Source organism: Carassius auratus, chromosome 22 (assembly GCF_003368295.1).
Source record: "Carassius auratus strain Wakin chromosome 22, ASM336829v1, whole genome shotgun sequence".
NCBI classification, from domain to species: Eukaryota; Metazoa; Chordata; class Actinopteri; order Cypriniformes; family Cyprinidae; genus Carassius; species Carassius auratus.
The window spans coordinates 364,705-383,391 of record NC_039264.1 but is presented as its reverse complement, the minus strand read 5'-3'; the positions used below and the strand labels follow the sequence as shown (position 1 = coordinate 383,391).

General features: G+C 38.1%; 1 pseudogene; it reads right to left on the bottom strand.

The window, feature by feature from the left end:
• The window catches only part of LOC113039303 (fibrillin-2-like), a 73,869-nt pseudogene that overhangs the window by 54,459 nt on the left and 723 nt on the right, over positions 1–18,687 (bottom strand).

The following is an 18,687-nucleotide window of genomic DNA, read 5'->3' as shown; positions in this document are numbered from 1 at the left end:
AACTTAATCATACTTACAGTATATATTGAGAAAGAACCTTAATTGTTTTACATATATATTGTCTATCCAATATCGGCGACCGCCAATTCCTGGAAACTTGGCCAACAAAAGCCTATTTTCATCCTGATTTTCTACCAGACATTTTTTTGGATGAGTAGATTTATTTTCCAGCGATTTTCACAAAATGGAAATTCTGTTGGCGCAGAACGAATCAATAAAGTTCAATAGAGTTTGCATATGGAACCATGAAGATTTAAAATTGCATTTAGATGACATAAGCACACAACGAATCATCTCTGATGAGACTTTCGCACCGAGTTTTTTAGGAAGATTGATGTTCCCCATTGGTTGCATCAAAACGTTGCTCTCTCCAAACTCTTTCGTTCTGTCTAAACAAAGGCATCGTGCCATTACGCTTCAGCCCAAATATAATTCAAGCTACTACTTCTCCCTCATTTATTCCTCATTTATCTTTGCCTGCCATGATCTAATCCTTTTAAAGAAACTTTAAAAAGAATAAACGAAAATCAAAGGGTAAAGGATGAAAGTTTTTTTTTTTTTGCTTGTTTTTGTCTGATTTCGCATGAAAGATGTTGTTGGACAGAGATCAAACGTGAGTGATTTTTTTTTCTTCTTTTTTCGATGATAGCATGCTTTCAACAGCGAGGTCTGTAAATGTTTTAGCATGGGCTGTGTTTTCCTAAAGCGCAGGAAATGACTTCATTGGCTAGACCTGCTGACGGCCCCCTACAGGTGGTTCGCTCGCTGACCCATGCTAAGTGAGCTGCACGTGCTGAGACGCATACGCACAAAACGGGGCTCCCTGAGGCCTGCCACCCCACAATGCACCTCTGTCTACAGCTGTCACATCTGTCACTTTTTTACAGGCTACGTTGACGGCAGGAAACATGAGCGAGGTTTAGAAACATAGGTCCTTTATGGTCGTTTCTTTCTCGCGGCGTGGAGATCCGTGGCCTGTCAATGTCAGGTTCACCAAAGAGACATCATGGGGTGAAAGACAAGATGAAAATGAATAGGTTCTCAAAGAGTAGCAGGGGGCGCTAATTCTTGTTCTGCGTTCTATTATATATACAGAGATCCGATTTAAGATCTGTCGGCCAGACAGGTTATTAATTCAGTTTATTTGTATAGCAATTTTCACGATACAAATCATTGCAAAGCAGCTTTACAGAAAATTAAGTTTCTACAGTATATGTAGTAGTAGCTTATCAGTGGTTATTATGTCAGTGAATGTACATATGACAGAAATGTATGGAAAAATCAACTAAATGCGGTTATTTAAACTAAAACTATTAAGTAACATTTTCATTACTTGAAATACAATAAACGTTAAGTGAAATTAATTACATTTAATGTAAAATATACACTTTTTAAGTTTAAGAAATAAAATAACTAAAACAAAATGTAAACGTTTTATTTCAGTTGGTTTAAAATGAGAAACATAAAAAAAAAAAATTCTAGTACAAAATAACTAAAAAATACTTAAATTATTTAAGTTATTTTCTAAGGCAACTTTTTTAAGATTTTCATTTGCTTTAAATACTAAAATAACTACAACACAAATTTAACACATTTTATTTCTTTTTTTAGTTGAAATACTAAAATATCTAAAACTTTATTAAACTTTATTAAATTAAATTTTATTAAATTTAGCTTCCAATGCAACATTTCTCATTTTCATTTAGCTGAAGTACTAAGAAATTAATTTTGGTAATGCATTGCAATAAGGTCTTATTAGTTAACATTAGTCGCATTAACTAACAATTAATGAGCAATACATTTTTTTTTTTACAGAATTTATTAATCTTTGGTAACATTAATAAAAATGCAACTATTCATTGTTAGTTCATGTCAGCTCAGTTCCATTTAACATATTAAGCTACACCTTTACTGTAGTTAACTAGTGTTAACAAGTGCAGTAGGTTAACAAAAAATGAAAAAAATTACTAAAACACAACAAAATTAAAATAATTTAATAATAAATTAATTATACTAAAATAACACTGCTGATTCAGATTCAGAAAAATCAGAAAAATTCAGATGTGTCGTAGACAGACATTAATGATGAAGAGGCTAGCATTAAAGTATCTTGAGCACAGCTGCAGTATTTGGACGCTAATTGCTACGGCTAACATCCGTGTGGTGGCTTGTTATTTATGGAGTAATTGCAGATTCATAACTGACTCATAAATGTGGCCGCCTCCAACCACTGCAGACGGTACGCGGTCGAGTAGGCGTAATGACAGCATCACCGATCTCGCAAATCCCATAAGGCTGCCAAAACAGAGTACAAGCGTATGTTTAGCATTTGCTTTCAAACAGTCAGAGGACTGGCAGCTAAATTAGATGGTCAATTTCTCATTGCTGAATAAATTGACTCTGGTTTTACAGCTTACGAGACCGAACCCTATGGTTTGGTGCATTTGGGTTTATTTGTCTATGACCACATATTCCGGGCATTCGCTGAGAAACGTCTGGACGCCATTGGCAGAGAGCAAGTGCAGTAAGAGAAACCTGCGCTAATGCTAAACACCTCGTCCAGGAATCACCGACGGTCATTACTTTTCCCAGCGCCATCTAAACAAAATCAATCACGCTTTTCTAAGCAAGTCATAAAAAACGCTCAGTGCAAGGTTTCACCGGTGGACGTGTGGTCTCAAATTTAACATATCTCAACAGAAAACACTCCTAGCTAATGATTCGAAGGATGAAACACTATACATTGTCTGAGCATTTTCACATTTCCAGCATTTCCAGCCGGCCATATCTCTGCTCAATTTCACCTCTCAACATAATAAATTGCTGGAAATGTCAAGGAAAAGTTTGAAATTATGACAAGCCATTCAACCACAAAGTAAGCAAGCAGGGTAGAGAGAATTATTTTAAAAAACACATCTAAAGTCAAAGCTGTGCCCTAGCGGTTAGCACACATGCTCCAAACATTGCAAGAAGTCATTTCATATCCATTTCCTCTTTTTTACTAAAATAGGCCCATGAATGAAAGTACCAAAATGGCCAAAATTCTGAAACTAGTCAAAATGTGTTTTTCATACGGCCCAGGGCATTTTGTAACACAAAATGAGACTGAAATGACTGAACTCACCTGCGGCCGCACCACAGCTGGGGGCAAGATGACCACTGGAGCAGGTACACATGTTGGGCCTCGAGCAAAAGCCATCCCCACACGAGTTCCTACAGATCGCTTGAGAGACAAACATTCATGATAAGTGATGAGCAAAGGCATTTGAATCTGTTAGCATATAAAGAGGTGGACAGTACACTAGATAAATAATGTTACATGACATTGTTTTTCATGCTGTTACACTGACATCTTTCCATGGTTAAAACACTGACTGAGCGATTACATGAGACAGGATACAGAATTCAGTAAGATTTACTCTTTCTTTTAACATACCTGGAGATGTTTATTCCTGTTTATTTTGTGCTGAAACTGCTATTAAAGAAGAGGAGATGATCATTTGCTTTGCGCTGCCGCTTCTTTTGGACAATGCGGCGATCTGTCACTTTACATTAAACAATTGCAAAACGGTATTTATTTTTTTGAATATTGTAGTAAAATGGACAGGATTTGAAATCTGAGACTTTGTTTGTTATCAAACGTAACAAAGCACAATGCTTATTGCGATTTATTGGGTGGGAGGTGTGCTACAATTATGCATTCGTTAAATGAAAACGGGCAACACTAAGATTCTTGGGATTTAGGAACCATTAGCTTTTTGAGAATTAATTAAAATTGAGAAATACATATTTTTTATCCAGTCCTACTGTGCAGCATGCTAGTATCAGGATCCAAATATAGCTGGGGTCTTATGTCCAAACCTTTATCTTGTGGGTTTATGTTGTGGTTAAAGGTCTTGTGGTCAAACCCCAGAAAAAGCAATTCATGAACTGTTGAGTTGCTGATTTCCCCCCTGATGTAACCTTGTTTAAGAACCTTAACCACAGTTAGCCTAAGGCTAAATGCTAACTTTGTGGTTAAGTGTACTGTGGGTAAGTGGAATCTTCAGCATGCAAAGTTAAAAACAAATATTGCAGATACTTACGAACTATACACTGGTTCCCACCGGGAAGAGTTTTCCACCCTGGACAACAATAGGAGTGGAAGCGGGAACCACAAACGTTGGGCCTGAAACAACGGAAACCACTCCATTAAATTACAGAAACCAAATATTATTCCTGAACGTTTCTCAGAAACATACAACATAATGAAATATCCACGGTCTCAAAGACCTCATGACCCTTGGCAATAAATATGGCTCAATACATACAACGGCCCCAAAGGACTTTCCAGGGAAATGACATGAAAAGAGTTTGTTTTGAGTAGGACCGTAACCAAACTTCCTGACAGAAATATTTACTAAAGCTACTCTTAAGTTCCCAAATGCACTCATCCATGAGCTGTTTTTTGGCAACTTTCTCACAGAAAGTTAGTTTCAAAGAAAAGTGTCTGTTTAGTCATGGTACATGTGATTAATGACAAGACCAAACCCAAAGTTCTGTATGTTTCTGCTTAAGTGTGAACGAACACAGCATCATGTTTTGGGGCTCGCTGATCAGTGACCTAATCCAAGATGACTAACTAGTAACTGACAGCTTGGAGGCAAATCGCCCTTAAAATGTGTCATTTTGGCAGTTTCTTTCCAACAAGCCCTTAGGATCTCCATCAAACCTGGACCCTTGCTGCGAAAACAGTTTTATTTCTATCAGCACCAAGTTAAGCCTGCCGTAAATGGCCCTTTAAAAAAAAAAAAAACACAAGGTACATCTGTCTTTCTGCGCACACACATAAATTCCTTTCCTCTACAAGTCAAGATGTTTACAAATGTCAGTCACCTGGGGACAACCAGCTGTAGTTTAAATCTTTTGATGGATTTCAAACCGCATCGCCAGACGACACAACCGCTAACAGCAGAAACCAAGAGAGATGTGGAGGGCCAGAAAGAGTAGAGGCCGATGGAGGGCTAGATGTTGGAACATGAAAACGGAAAATGCTGGGGAAAGGGCAGGAATCAGTGGGAGGTAAAGAAAACAAGTGGAAGTGAAAAGTTTGGGGGGGGTTGGGAGGTGGGCGACAGAAAACAAAAGCAGCAGTGGAAATTAGGCCAGATGATGATGAATTATCAGCAATGTGGAACCGTAGAGACTTATTTCTCAACTGGAGCCTGAAGAATTAGGTCTGAAACTCATGCACAATGATGCCAAGAAGGTTATCCCTGGACACAAACCGATCTCTTCTTTCTTAAATCCTACATTTTTCAGTGGTGATGCACTGAATGTTTGGAAACTGAAATTTTTCATCCGAATAAGTTAAAATGCTGAATAAATTGTACCGAACAATGATGTTTTTGGTGACGTGATTAAATTCCAACTAGCGTAGAATGACAGACGCACAATCTTTTTTTTTTTTAATGCAGCAAACATGTCCAAAAGTGGGGAATCCACAGAATGTTATGTTTTCTAATACATGCACAAATTGCATGTATTTTGACTAAGCTGAATGAACTCATACTGTTATCTGCTTGTTAGCCAGGGTTCGATTAAACAGTGTTAATCATCAGTTAAACATTTGCTGATCAAAGTGTCCAGTTTTCCTTCTTTTTTGTCTTTAGCCAAACACATGCCTGATTCAAGAAGGGGGTATCAAAAATGGCTGAATAATATTTAAAAATTGTTTTGTAATTGGTTTGAGACATGGAAAAAAACATGAAAAGAACATGTGTTCCAGAAAATGCATTTCAAACACGCAATCTATGTGCAAACTACTAAATGTATTAGTTGCAGTACGGTATGTTTACCAATACTAAATGAAGAACATTTACTAAACCCAACATCTTGAATGCGAACCAGCGCCTCAAAGAGAGATATAAATTGGTAACGGGTTCTTTGCTACAAGGCAAATACCTGGAAAGACCATGTGACTCCTTCTGCTAGATGGACCGATTCACTTCACTAGGTCAAATCCTTTTTAATTTACAGGGTCTACCAGCCCTCAGGCCTAAAGATATTTGCAAGTAATTCTTTGCCAAATATCTCCAGATAAAGCATGTCAACTTTACGACATTTGAGAACCCCTCACAAACTGAATTCCAGTAAGGTCTGGACAAGGCTGAGATAGGAAATCAGGATTCTTTGACGGCCTCTGGCCACTTCTCGGTGAGGTCATAAAAACCTAACAGGACGAAGGAGAGAGGGTTAAACAAAGATAGCACCATTCAGTCTCACCGGCTACCGCTCCAAGAGAGGTTAAAGGTCAATTCAGAGGCATCTGCTCCCAGCCCCCAGGATTGCTGCTAAGTCCAGAGCCAATGAGCTAATGGCACGGTTGTTTTAACATTATAAAGTTCCCATGTGTAAAGCCTCTGGATCTCCATGACCTTTCCCTGTCCAACTTGGCCTGTTTCAAGCCCCTGACCTTAATGAACTCCAATCACACTGCCGTCTAGACTATACACACTTTTAATGCAACGAGAAAGGAGGGGGTTACTCTATATGATTTCAAGTCCCATGTGGGAATGTTATTGCTTGCATGCATAAGATTGTCCACAAGACACTTTGGATCAACTGGTGGTATAGGGAATAAACAACAGAAGTCAGTTGGCTATTATACTTTTTCTTGTTTGTTGGAATACAATGAGTGCATTTGATAAGATGATGAATTTCTGGTCATGCTATTATGCACACATAAGGATACACTTATCAGTTCTGCATATTCATTTCCATTGGTTAGATGACAAACTCCAATAAAAAGAGAAAAACACACTGTTTTTCTGTGGGGTCCCTTAAAACTAAGTTGGCTCCATATACACAGGCTATTTTTTTTTTGTTCCCAAACTGAAAAATTTATTTCTGCAAATAACAATTCCACAACAAAACGTTGTTGGCTTTTAGCAAGCTCTTCAAGATCCAAGAAGGGTTGTTTTCCTTTTGACTGGCATGCATTTCTAGCTGTTAAAAGTATATAAATCCAAGACAAAAAACTCAGTCTCTCTGGGGAAGCAAAGATCAAGCATTTTGGAAGAACTGGAGCACATCTTCGGAGTCTTGTGGAGCTGACATTGCCTTGGAGACATGTTGAGCAAATGAAGAGAAACCATGGCCAAGCCAGCAAGACTTCTAAAAACATCTACCCTGAGCATGCTGCTGGCTTTGTACTGGGCGAAACTCCTAAGGGTTGGCATCGAGAACCACATAATCATATTCTCACCCCAAGCCCACTGCTTTTACAGCAGTCTCCCAGACTTTACCTTCATTTAAGGGGCCCCCAAATGCAATGTGATCAGACTTCTCCAATCTGACGGCCAAATTATGCTTAGCAAGGACAGCCAGTAAGCTCCAAATCCTACTGGGGCTCTCTTAAACCGTCTGACCCCGGATAACTTGGCTTGATTGGTCCGCAATACATCAAATGTGTTTTTTTGTGCAACGTAATTATAATCAGTGTTCTTAAGGGCTGTTCTTACAAAGCATTGGTATGTTAAATAGGATTACAAATGGTGCATGGTGGTGATTAGACCCTACCTTAAGACTGCAACATTTGTAAGAAGGGTCTTTATGTTGACGAAGGGAACTATTGGACAGGAAAGCATGGGCTCTCAAAAGTGGCACATTTCTCAATTGACTCAGTGCCACATGGTTCTGCTCCACTGACCGGAACAGATACTGCCCCTCGGATTATCTGGGAAATTGGCTAAAGTGTTCAGTTAACTAATTTTTGATTACGATCCAGGTCAACTACTATTGGTCCCATTTCTAGTACTGGGGTACCATAAAGAATGGTGCTTTTGTTTCTGAACTCCAGTCTCTACAGTCCTAACAGACTCAAAGTATCTGTTTGGGCTTGCTAGATTTGTTTATAGACCTTAACTGCAAAAACCCTTTCCTGATTAAATAAGGGTCCGAGAATTAGAGACATATCTCTGTTGGAAATGCTCTTTCTCACCTCTTGCTTGAAAACAAATGTCCCTTGTTGGAGCCCCCTGAGTAATCAGAATACCTCATTTCCTGCTGCAGTGTGCAGGGGAGTTATAAGCAAGTACAGATGAGCGGATGATTGGAATAACTGTTTCGAACACATGAGGGCTGCATGACACAAGACAGCCATTGTTTCCCAAAAATGAGAAAAATACACAGCTTTGGCTTTGCGGAGACGAATGCAGACACTAAGTTCAAGAGCCACTGGAGGGTTTGGAAAAACATCCATCATGCAATCACTCATCTTTTAATACATTTAAGTGTGTTTACCTCAACTTTCAACAGAAACTAGAGACCCAAAACACCATGCATTCTTCTTGGACATATATAGACGTAAACCAAACAATAATATCTTTCAACGGTGCAAGATATCAGTAGGAAGTGACACTCCTGTTGTCATGACCAACATAGTGAGGCATTTCAGTACTTAAAATTCCTTCACAGCAGACTTCTGCAGCAGGCTCCATCGCATACGCTGCTTTCTTAATCATGCTTTCAACCCAGTTTGGCTCTAACCCAAACAACACAGCAGGTTGCAAAATAAATCTACTTCATTAAAAAGTGCGTTTAAAGAAAATGATGCTAGCTTCGAATTCAAGCTTTAAAGACGAGATATACCAACCCCCAAATGAATATACTGTACTTCTGGTGATAAAAGTTGAGTTAAACCCTCCGCTTCATATGGTTAAGCCATTAGAGTGTCCACATTAATAATAAAACTGACAGAAAACAGGAGCAGGACGGTACTGAAAAAACTCTTACCCCCTGAGGGACTCCTGGCCTCTCCGACGGACCCTCTGTTGCACCTCCCCCTCAGGTTTTCCAGTGAATCGACTGGCCTGGATGTCTCCATCTCCTTGCGCCTGCGCCGAATGGACCGCGGCCCACCAGATTGCGGCCCATCCGAGCACCACCTTGGCCAGATTCCACACTCCCATTGGCCCCTGCTGTGCGACTCCTAAAGCGCCGTTAAACGTGCCTCACTTGCAATAAAACTCTTCCTTTCCAATGAGCTCTTCAGACGCAAACTTCAAGCTTGTGCACTCCAGACTGAAGGCTAAAAAAAGAGAAGATGAAATGCATAGCTTTACTGCTTAGCCTATTTGGCCTATACAGTGAACATACGAACAAATGTGCCCCCTCATAAATTTTTCCATTAAATCGCCCACGGCCGATGATGGAGTTTTTTATAAAGTGTAGTATTATTCCAGGCAAGCCGTGTGGCTCTATAAGCACCAGACTGCTTTCTTTTACAGGCCCACTTAGACTTGTCTTAGTGTGTAGAAACAAACCAACTCTTGGCCAAGACTGGACTCCTGGTTTAGTCCTCAACTGGCTCATTAAAAATAAGATTTTTAGGATAAATAATGGGAGTGAAAAGGGATTTCAACTTCAGAGGGGTGGCAAGACTGCATAGTTTTCTTTTCAGCATGATATATTTGTGTTAAACCTTTGCAAAGTGGGCTTACTGCTTAATAAGGACATTCTTTAACAGAGGTAAACTGGTAATGCCTCCACAGACTTGCTTATTATAATATATGACTTTGTTTTACTACAAGCCGCTTTTGATAAAAGCGTTCGCAAAATGAATACTGTTTAACATCAAAGTCTTAAAATGTTGGTTTAATGAGAAGATTGTGATAATAAAGTTAGTTAAATTACAGTACGCCATCTTAGATGACAGGCCTAAGGAAAGTTTGAAGAGTTTTCAAGTGGGCGGGTCAGTGTGAACAGAAAAAAAAAAACAACATCAATAAGGGACTGCAGTTTTTACAGTATACAAAAATAGATATTTTATATTCTGATAAAGCATGAATGCATGAATGCATTTGGAAAATTAATTAAAATATTATACTTAACAAATGCCTTCAGATTGTTAGTTTAATGGCAAGTTTAGTTAAATCACAGTTCATCTGAATTTGACAGGTCTGGCAAATCTGAGAGGGAAAGTTTGAGGCGTTTTCAAGTGGGCGGGGCTAAACGAGGCGCGAACAAAGAAAAAAAAATCATAAATGACAACAGTCATCTTTCCAAGGTATTATTATGAATTACATCGTTTGCTTTTCCTATTTTAATTAAGTCAGACACCGTGACACAATTCAACATCTTATACTTTAATTTTGACGTTAAAAAAAGACAGCACGTGAGCGTTTCCTTTGGGAAGAGAAAAAAAGTCGTTAGAGAAAGTTGAGTTTTTCTGAGGCAAACGCGCTCTAACGTTACACACAAAGATTTCGCGATTACGTTAAGGCGTCCAATATTCTACTGATATAACTGTACTTGTTGCATTTTAGTCTATTTTAACGAATATATATTATATTCTTGCAGATGTACCCTATTTAAAGTATATTTAACCAACTTTTACTTAAAATTTAGTCTCTCTTCAAGTAACTTTTTTTCTCATGTTTCTAAACTTTACAACTTTTCTCATCTTTATAATTTATTTCTATGCAGTCATGTACCGGGATAATAGTTTTAATGAAGTTTTAAATTAGTTAGCCGGTCAAAAAACTGTAGGGAAAGAAACGCCGGTTTGCGTCACCAAGGACTTTTTTTTCTTCAAATTAATTTTTGCAAAGTAGCCAACGTCTCAATCGCCTTAGATTCGTTCTTTCCTTCATTTTAAATGAAAATCGCGGTGTATCTTATCAGCGCTTCGTTGAAACGGATGCAAATAAATCATGCAATAAGTAATCAGGATATTGAAGCAGAAATACCTCAGATGTCTCGCAGTGCCTGGAGGAGTCCGTTATTGTCACGGGATATGTTCCCCTGAATGGAAAACTGCACTGTAGCCCTTGTGAGAAGGAGAAAAGTAAGTGAATTACCCTGAAGGGTCGAGGGGAGGTGCTTTGGTAGAAGAACCATAGAGGAGGGGGTCTGAACCCGCTGACTGCCCCCCCTGCACTGCAGCCAGCCATTATTTACACGACTGAGAGAGTGAATGAAAGAATAAGCTAAGTATGTGATTTAGATCTTTTGTCAAATTTGTCCTCTGTTTCTTTGTAACCAGCGATTGATGCAGTAATGAAGTGCACTGATTAAGTGATTGACTCATGACAAAGGAAAGATAGGGCTACAACACGAAACACACAACAATCACCAGGCAACATTTTACCTGACACGAAAAACAATAGTATTTAATATGTTTGAGGTACCTTGGTACACATGCTATAGAAAAAAACTTTGTCAAAATATACTCAGACAAAATATATATTTGACCCTTGACCACAAAACCAGTCACATCATAAGGTAACATTTTTTGAATCTGAATAATTAAAATATTGAGAAAATCACCTTTAAAGTTGTCCAAGTTATGTCCTTAGTCGTGCTTATTACTTATCAAAAATTAAGTTTTTATATATTTATGGTTGGAAATTTTCAAAATATCTTCACGGAACATGATCTAAACTTAAACTCCTAATGATTTCTGGCAATAAAGGAAAATCGATGATTTTGTCCCTGACAATGTATTGTTGGCTATTGCTACAAATAAACCCCAGCGAATATGCTCCACGGTCACATATATAGACAATCAAAAAATTTCAATTGTTGACAATTATTAAATATAATTCTATTTTTTGACAGCCTAAATGTAAAGTATTGACATAAAATGCAAATAAAAAGTTTGTTATATAATTTATTATAATTTGTTTTATGTAATATATATATATATATATATTTTTTAAATGGTACATAACTGCAGAATAAATGTATTTTACTACAAAAATTCGTTTTTTTGCTGTAGGATTTGTGTAGCTTTTATTTTTGCATTTTTATAAACAAAAATGTATTTACATTTTATTTTGTCACAACAATCTATGTGAAAAAGTGGAATTGAAAAAGTTTGTCTTTGTAAATGCTGAATTTATTTAGCACGTTTTTGCACACAAACATTTACCATTTATATTGTCAACATAACAATTTGAGAGAAAAGTTGAATCGAAACATTTCAAATGGTCTTAGTATTTGGTGTGATTTATACCAAATTTATTTCCCCAGCGCATGCAAAAACAACAGAAAGTTGACTTCACTTACAGTAAATATTAAAAAGTAAAACTGACTAAAGGTGATTCAGGTTCAACATGTTGTCATCATATTTAAAGGGTGAATAATTCAGTGTTAACAAAGCTTTGTTTTCTGACTGTTTTCTTAACTGCTACCTAGCTTGCCTGATTTTAATTGGCTGTTAGGGTTGACGCGCCACCTGGGTGGTCGAACAGCTGAGCGCATGTGACCCAAATGCGAGCGCCAATGTTTTTTTGAAATGGCCAAACTGAGTCAGCAGGTTTAAAAAACATGGATGTCTTTGTAGTCTGAACAGTTTCAAGAATGGCCTCCATCACCCTCGCATTTATCGAGCTCGTTTTATCCCGCAGTCAGTCAAAAACGTGGGAGATTCGGTAAAATGTGTTAGTTCCCAATGTCATAAAAGTTAATTGGAGAAATCAGCGCGTAGCTGTGTTTGAGCACGTCTCGTGATTAAAACGCCTACGTCATGTAAAATACATCCATGGTGCTAGGAATGATTCCATCGTCCTTGGAGCAAATACAGTGGAACGAGATAGGAGCAATGTTCTTGGCAGAGACGTCTTTCTCCGAGACCCACGCGGCTCGCCCCTAAACAGAACCACATTGTGCGCTGCGCTGAGCCCACTTTCCCATTGCTTCTGACTCCTCCTCAACATCTGACAGGTTGCGCCCAAAGAGGATGTGACATCCAGAGCCTTTCTAGGAAGATGATAAAGAATGAGGCATATTCTGACTAATGCCTTTTGTGAAGATTGTAAACACGGTCTGCTTTCGATTCATGTAATACTTTCCTTATTAGCAGTGTTCGCTTGTCAGGCATCACTACTACTTTTGCTCATAGTGATTGGAACAAACATCTTGTGCTCCAGACAGAAGAGGAATATTTTCTCAGGCCATCCGAGATTAGGATGAGTTTGTTTCTTCATCAGATTTAGAGAAGTGCCACCAGTGGATCATTTGCAGTGAATGGGTGCCGTCAGATTGAGAGTCCAAACATCTGATAAAAACACCACAATAATCCACACCCCTCCAGTCCATCAGTGAACATCTGGAGAAGAGAAAAGCAGTGTGTTTGTAAGAAACAAATCCTCCATTAAGACTCTTTTAACTTCAAACTGTCGATTTTGGCTGAAATATGAGTCCATAATCCATAATAATGTTTCTTCCAGTGGAAACGTCCATCTCCTGTTTATTTGTTTAGATTTTGAACTGGTTCATATTGGATTATAGAGTTATATTATATGCTGAAGCAATGGTTTGAAGGTATAAATGTTGTGGATTTTTTCTTTTCTTACAGGCACAGCTTTTGTTTTTTAAGATGTTAATTAATGGACTGGAGTGGTGTGGATTATTGTGATGCTTTTATCAGCTGTTTGGACTCTCATTCTGACGGCACCCATTTACATCCATTGGTGAGTGAGTGATGGAATGCTAATTTCTCCAAATCTGATGAAGAAACAAACTCATCTACATCCGGATAGTCTGTGGTTGAGAACATTTGCAGTAAATTTTCATTTTTTTGGGTAATCTGACTCCTTCAATCATGTGCTTTATTGCTTTTCTAACTAATCAAACATGCCTTTTTACATTTTTTATCTTGACAGTCATATTTAGATGCCACAATATCTGAAAACTTTCAAAATATTTGTCAGTGCATGTTCTCAATATACAATAAAGAAGACTTGTAATGAAATGTGCGTGTTTTTATTGTTTGTTAGAAAGGCAATAATTGGCAGCAGGATTGGAGATGGTGTAGTGCTACGGCTGGAGATTGTCCTAGAGATGCTTTGTTTATGAGAGATGACAAATCCTGTGTAAACCAGATGAGGATCCAGTTGTTTTTTAATATGGTTTGGGTCCCATCGAGAAGCCTCTGTTTCACTCCTCCATTAATCTTGCCGATGCCGCTTTGATTGGCTTCGACTCCGCATCTCTGTCGTCTTTTTTAAAACAACACCATGTTTTATTTCGGGAACACAGTGCATTATTAAAACAGGAACTGCACTTTATATGAGGCTTTTTGGGTCATAAAATGTAAAAACGAGTTAGATAACAAAAAATGTGTTCCCAACTAGCCTAAACAGGCCGTTTGTTTGGGTTTCGTGATTTTCCAGCATGCACTGCAGTGTGATAAATTATGTAGATTTTGGATTATTGGTTGTTCTTTTTTGTTCAGATTTTATTTGTGCTGTTGTTACAAATTGTTAAAAAAAAAAGTATTTTCTGCTCACCAAGGCTGAATTTTTTTGAATAAAATAGGAAAAACGGTATAATTGTGAAATATTATTACATTTTAAAACCACTGCTGTCTATTAGACTATATTATAAGCTGTAATCGATTGCTAATTGAGATAAAAAGCTGAATTTTCAGCTTCATTGCTCCAGTCTTAAGTGTCACATGATCCGTCAGAAATGATTTGAATATGCTAATTTGCACCCAAACAACATTTCTGATCAGCATCAATGTTAAAAACAGTTGTGCTGCCCCAATATTTTTGCGGAAAACATGATGCATTTTATTTTTCAGGATTCACTGATGAATAGAGAGCTCAAAAGAAGCATTTATTTGATACGGAAATAGTTTTTTAACTTTATAAATGTCTTTACTGTCACTTTTGATCAACTAAATGCATCCTTGATGAATAAAAGTATTAATTTCTGTAAGAAAATCGTACAGTCCCCAAGATTTTGAATGCATTTAGAAATTACACAGTATAATATCTGTGCAAGACATTTTTCACTTCAGAGCCAAATATTATGTGTACGTATGAAAATGTCATGCAATGCTAATTTGTTGAACAAGATATTTTGCTGTTGATTGTCTGAATGAGACTGTTTTACCAGCAGTTGACTCATTTACAGTTAACATGAATAAATCATAGCTGAGAAACAATCAACTTAGTAAAATTCACATTATCAGAAGCTCCCTTGATGAAACCTCAGAGAGTTTGTGAAGTTCATCTGTTAGGAAACCAAATACTTCTATAGGTTCTGATATAGGAAGAATCTCAGCTGAAATCTGTTATCGGTGCGTCTCAGAGCATCACAACTGAGGCCATATCGAGACACCCCTGTCATTTATTTTGGAAAGATGTTTGATTCAAGCCACATGGGGAAAGTTATGCGCATTAGTTCTGTGCAAACTATAAGCATGCACATATCTTCAGGTTCCATGGTAGTTTCTTCAAGAAAATAGGAATGCTCCTATCTATTGGGTAACGAATGCCTTGCTATTTGACACTGTAGCCTTGATGAAAGAAAATGATGTAAAAAATGCCCTGTGTTGTAAAGTATTGAGACACCAAATGAGGTCTGGACTGGTTTCAGATCTGGGTTTGTGGTGGCGACCCACAGGGGTCAGGGTGGAGCTTGACTTAGTTTCGAGATGCTCACTGCCGTCTGGCGTGAAAATGACCCTGAAAGACTCGATGCGACAGTAGAAATGAACCCATCTTTAAGTATATGCTTTACTTGTAAAGATAAGATCAACCCAAACATATTCTGCTAACCATCTTATTTTGTGCTCCACAGAAGCCATACGGGTTTGGAGCGACACAAGGGCGAGTAAATGAGGAAATCTGTGGTCATAAGTCGAACGAATCCACCATTAAATCTCCCATAAAGTGCTTAAAGAGTTTAATTCTGTTCATTTCCCCAAACATCAGAGTAGCACTAAACTCAATGCTATTTTGGGAAGCGGCTCTTCCGTCACTCTTAATTTCTAGTGCTTTTAAACCTCGAGAGCTCTTTCTTCTTTCAAACACTTTGTTCTTTTTTTTTATATATATATATATATATATATATAAATATATTTCAGTAACGCTAACCTCACCTTCCTCCGAGGCAGCTGTACACCTCCAGTGATGTAGTGAGGTAAGAATGCACAACTTCAAAGGCAGAAGAGAGGACAAACGCAAGCTGTTTTCAACCTGCAAAACTGTGTCATCCTGTAAAACAGGGAAAATTGTAACGTGCACCAGTGCCAAAACAACATCATGTGCCTTTGAGAAATTAAAGTGGGAATTACTAACTTTAGAACATCTCCTGCATTGATAGTGCATGTAAAATGTGATGTTTATTGACTGCTTCTTTAAATTACAGAGAGAAGATGAGTAAGAGACCGAAATGTGCGAGTAGCAAAATCACTGGGACATGTAGAAAGTTCCCAGAATGCAACTCCACAAAACGAGAAATGTCGAATAAAGGAAGAGGGGAGTTGGCAAGGAGAAGGAATTCCAACAGAGCTGCATGGAGAGTCTGTTTGTGAGCTGCACCCCGTGCTAATGGATTTCAGATGTACCGTGTCTTGCACTCTCAAGCACGCATAAAACATACTGTCGCATGGGAATCTAAGAAACGGCAGGAATTTACTGCACACATTCGTAGCGAAACCTAAAGATGTGTACATTGTGACTCTATTTTGGGGAAATTAAAGACTTGAACTCATTTAATGCTCGCTGCATAGCTTTTTCTAGGTGGTGCTCCATTTCCGTTGTGTACTTAGTACATTGAAACAGAAATAAACATTGTTCAAATCATGCAGTATCTGCAGGTGGGAAGGAATCCTGGCAACTTCTCTAATGAGATGCCTCAAGTTAGTGAGTTTTTAAGAAAAGGGTCCTTTGCTATCTCTACCGAACATGAAAATGAGTTGCATCAGGTAATGAATCACAAAAATAAGTTGTGCCACTAGTTGTTGGTCAAACTTGGTGCAACACATCTTCTCCAATAGTTGGAAGTACACAAATGAGAAACCCATGACAGAGGAAACTCAAGTGAAGATATGATCTCAATAAATCACACAATCATACTTTTTTTTGCCATGTTTTATGATTATTTTTTTTTTGTCCTTTGGAAATTCGACAGCCCCTGTTCTCTTGCCCTCCGTTCTGTGGAAAATAGCAGCTTGGACATCTACAGAAATATTTCATTTTGAACTTGCTAGTGAGTATATGATGGCTTTGAGCATTTGTGGTTGATCTGTGCCGTTATATATGCTCTAACATCCATCTGAATTTGTTCTAGATCATCAGAAGTGATGTAACGACAGCTGGGAAACCCATCTCAGCCAATTTACTTAAGACACACCTTGCTAAACCATTGACAGCTGCCTTCTGTTTCGGAAACATCCAGAGAAACAGCCCAAAGAAAACGCATCCATTCTCACCCCACGCCCTCTGAAAGGCCGCAGATTTCATTCAGATAAACGCCATTCATGCAGAGAATGGAAGAAAAACACTTAAGACTCCTCACTTAATTTGGTCATTAATCTTTTGCAGATCGGATGTGCACTTCCAGGTTCAGATGAAATGTTCGCATCTGTGGTTAATTACGTAAAGTGGGGAACGTGGATCTCTGTGGCTTCGTCTTGATAACACAGATCCATGCCCTAGTGAACAGGGGGCCTTGCTAAAACAATGATTTGCTTTCCAGGGAACCAACTTGTCTTTGTTTTTGGTTTAACCCAACTGTAAACTTGTCATGTAAGTTTGTTCCAGTGATAATTCATCAATGTCTGCAAAGTTTTTGCAAAGTTTCAGCCTTGAAACACCTGGTTCCTTTTGTGACAGTTTTGTCAGCATGTTGTAGAAGCACCCTCAGTGTGTAGTCCACAAAAACTGGGCAAACTTGTGTGCAAAAGAGGATATCCAGTTTTAGTTAAGGTTTTGGAGGGCCAATTTTGGTTTTCAGTTGTGTAACGAGAAGCCTGATAAGTTTTGACTATAGTTTACAACAGACGGTGACTCTTAACATGCTCAGCATCCTGCTGAGGATCTAATCCTCACCCATTTCCTCTCTTAAGTCCAGATAGCGTGTCTTGTATGTTCATTAACTCTTTGTTGGGAAGCTTTTGTCAAATGCTTCTGCATTTGGAAGCACAACTGTGAGTTTAAACCTTATATTTAATGATTTTAGTTGAACATCAACAATGTATATCTCTCACTGGCTTGCGATATCAAATAATTATTTCATTCTTTTCTTAGAAAGACAGAGCCAGGGAGTCATTCAGCTCAGCAATAATAAACCTGGATGTGCTCCAGATCTCAGATTATTTGCACAGCGGCTCTCCGTCTCAATCACTCCAGAACTGGTTGTTTACATTGAAAATGACCCAGAAAATACGGCCCAGCCAGTGGCCACCAGACCCCCCTTTGGCTGAGGTGAAAATGGCATCACAATTCATGCAAAGAGCCGTTATAAGCAAACATAGAGACTTTCTTTTTCAACACATGAGGCTAAATCTGTGAGGTATTACAAACTAAGTGCGTTATAATGCCACTTCTTTAATGGGAGTAGTGTAGTTGGGATCTGAAAGTATGGAGTATAAGTATGTTTTGCCTAGTCTTCTGCTCCTGCTGAGAAAAATTCCATGCTAATCTAGTGACATAGCTCTCGTGTTTCTGAAGAGATCTTAACATTTTCTCAAACTGTGTTTAGATTTCCCAAGATACCAGTGTTCACAATGAAAAGTACTTGATTGCAAACATTTCTCATCCGATTATTAAAAGTGTCCCATGGACTCTTTATCACCACCTGTGATTTATAAAAGTTTTACACTAATTATACGTTACTGTCACGGTTTTCTCAGTTTATGCACATTACTTTAAGAATAATAATAATAAAAAAACACTTGAGGACAAA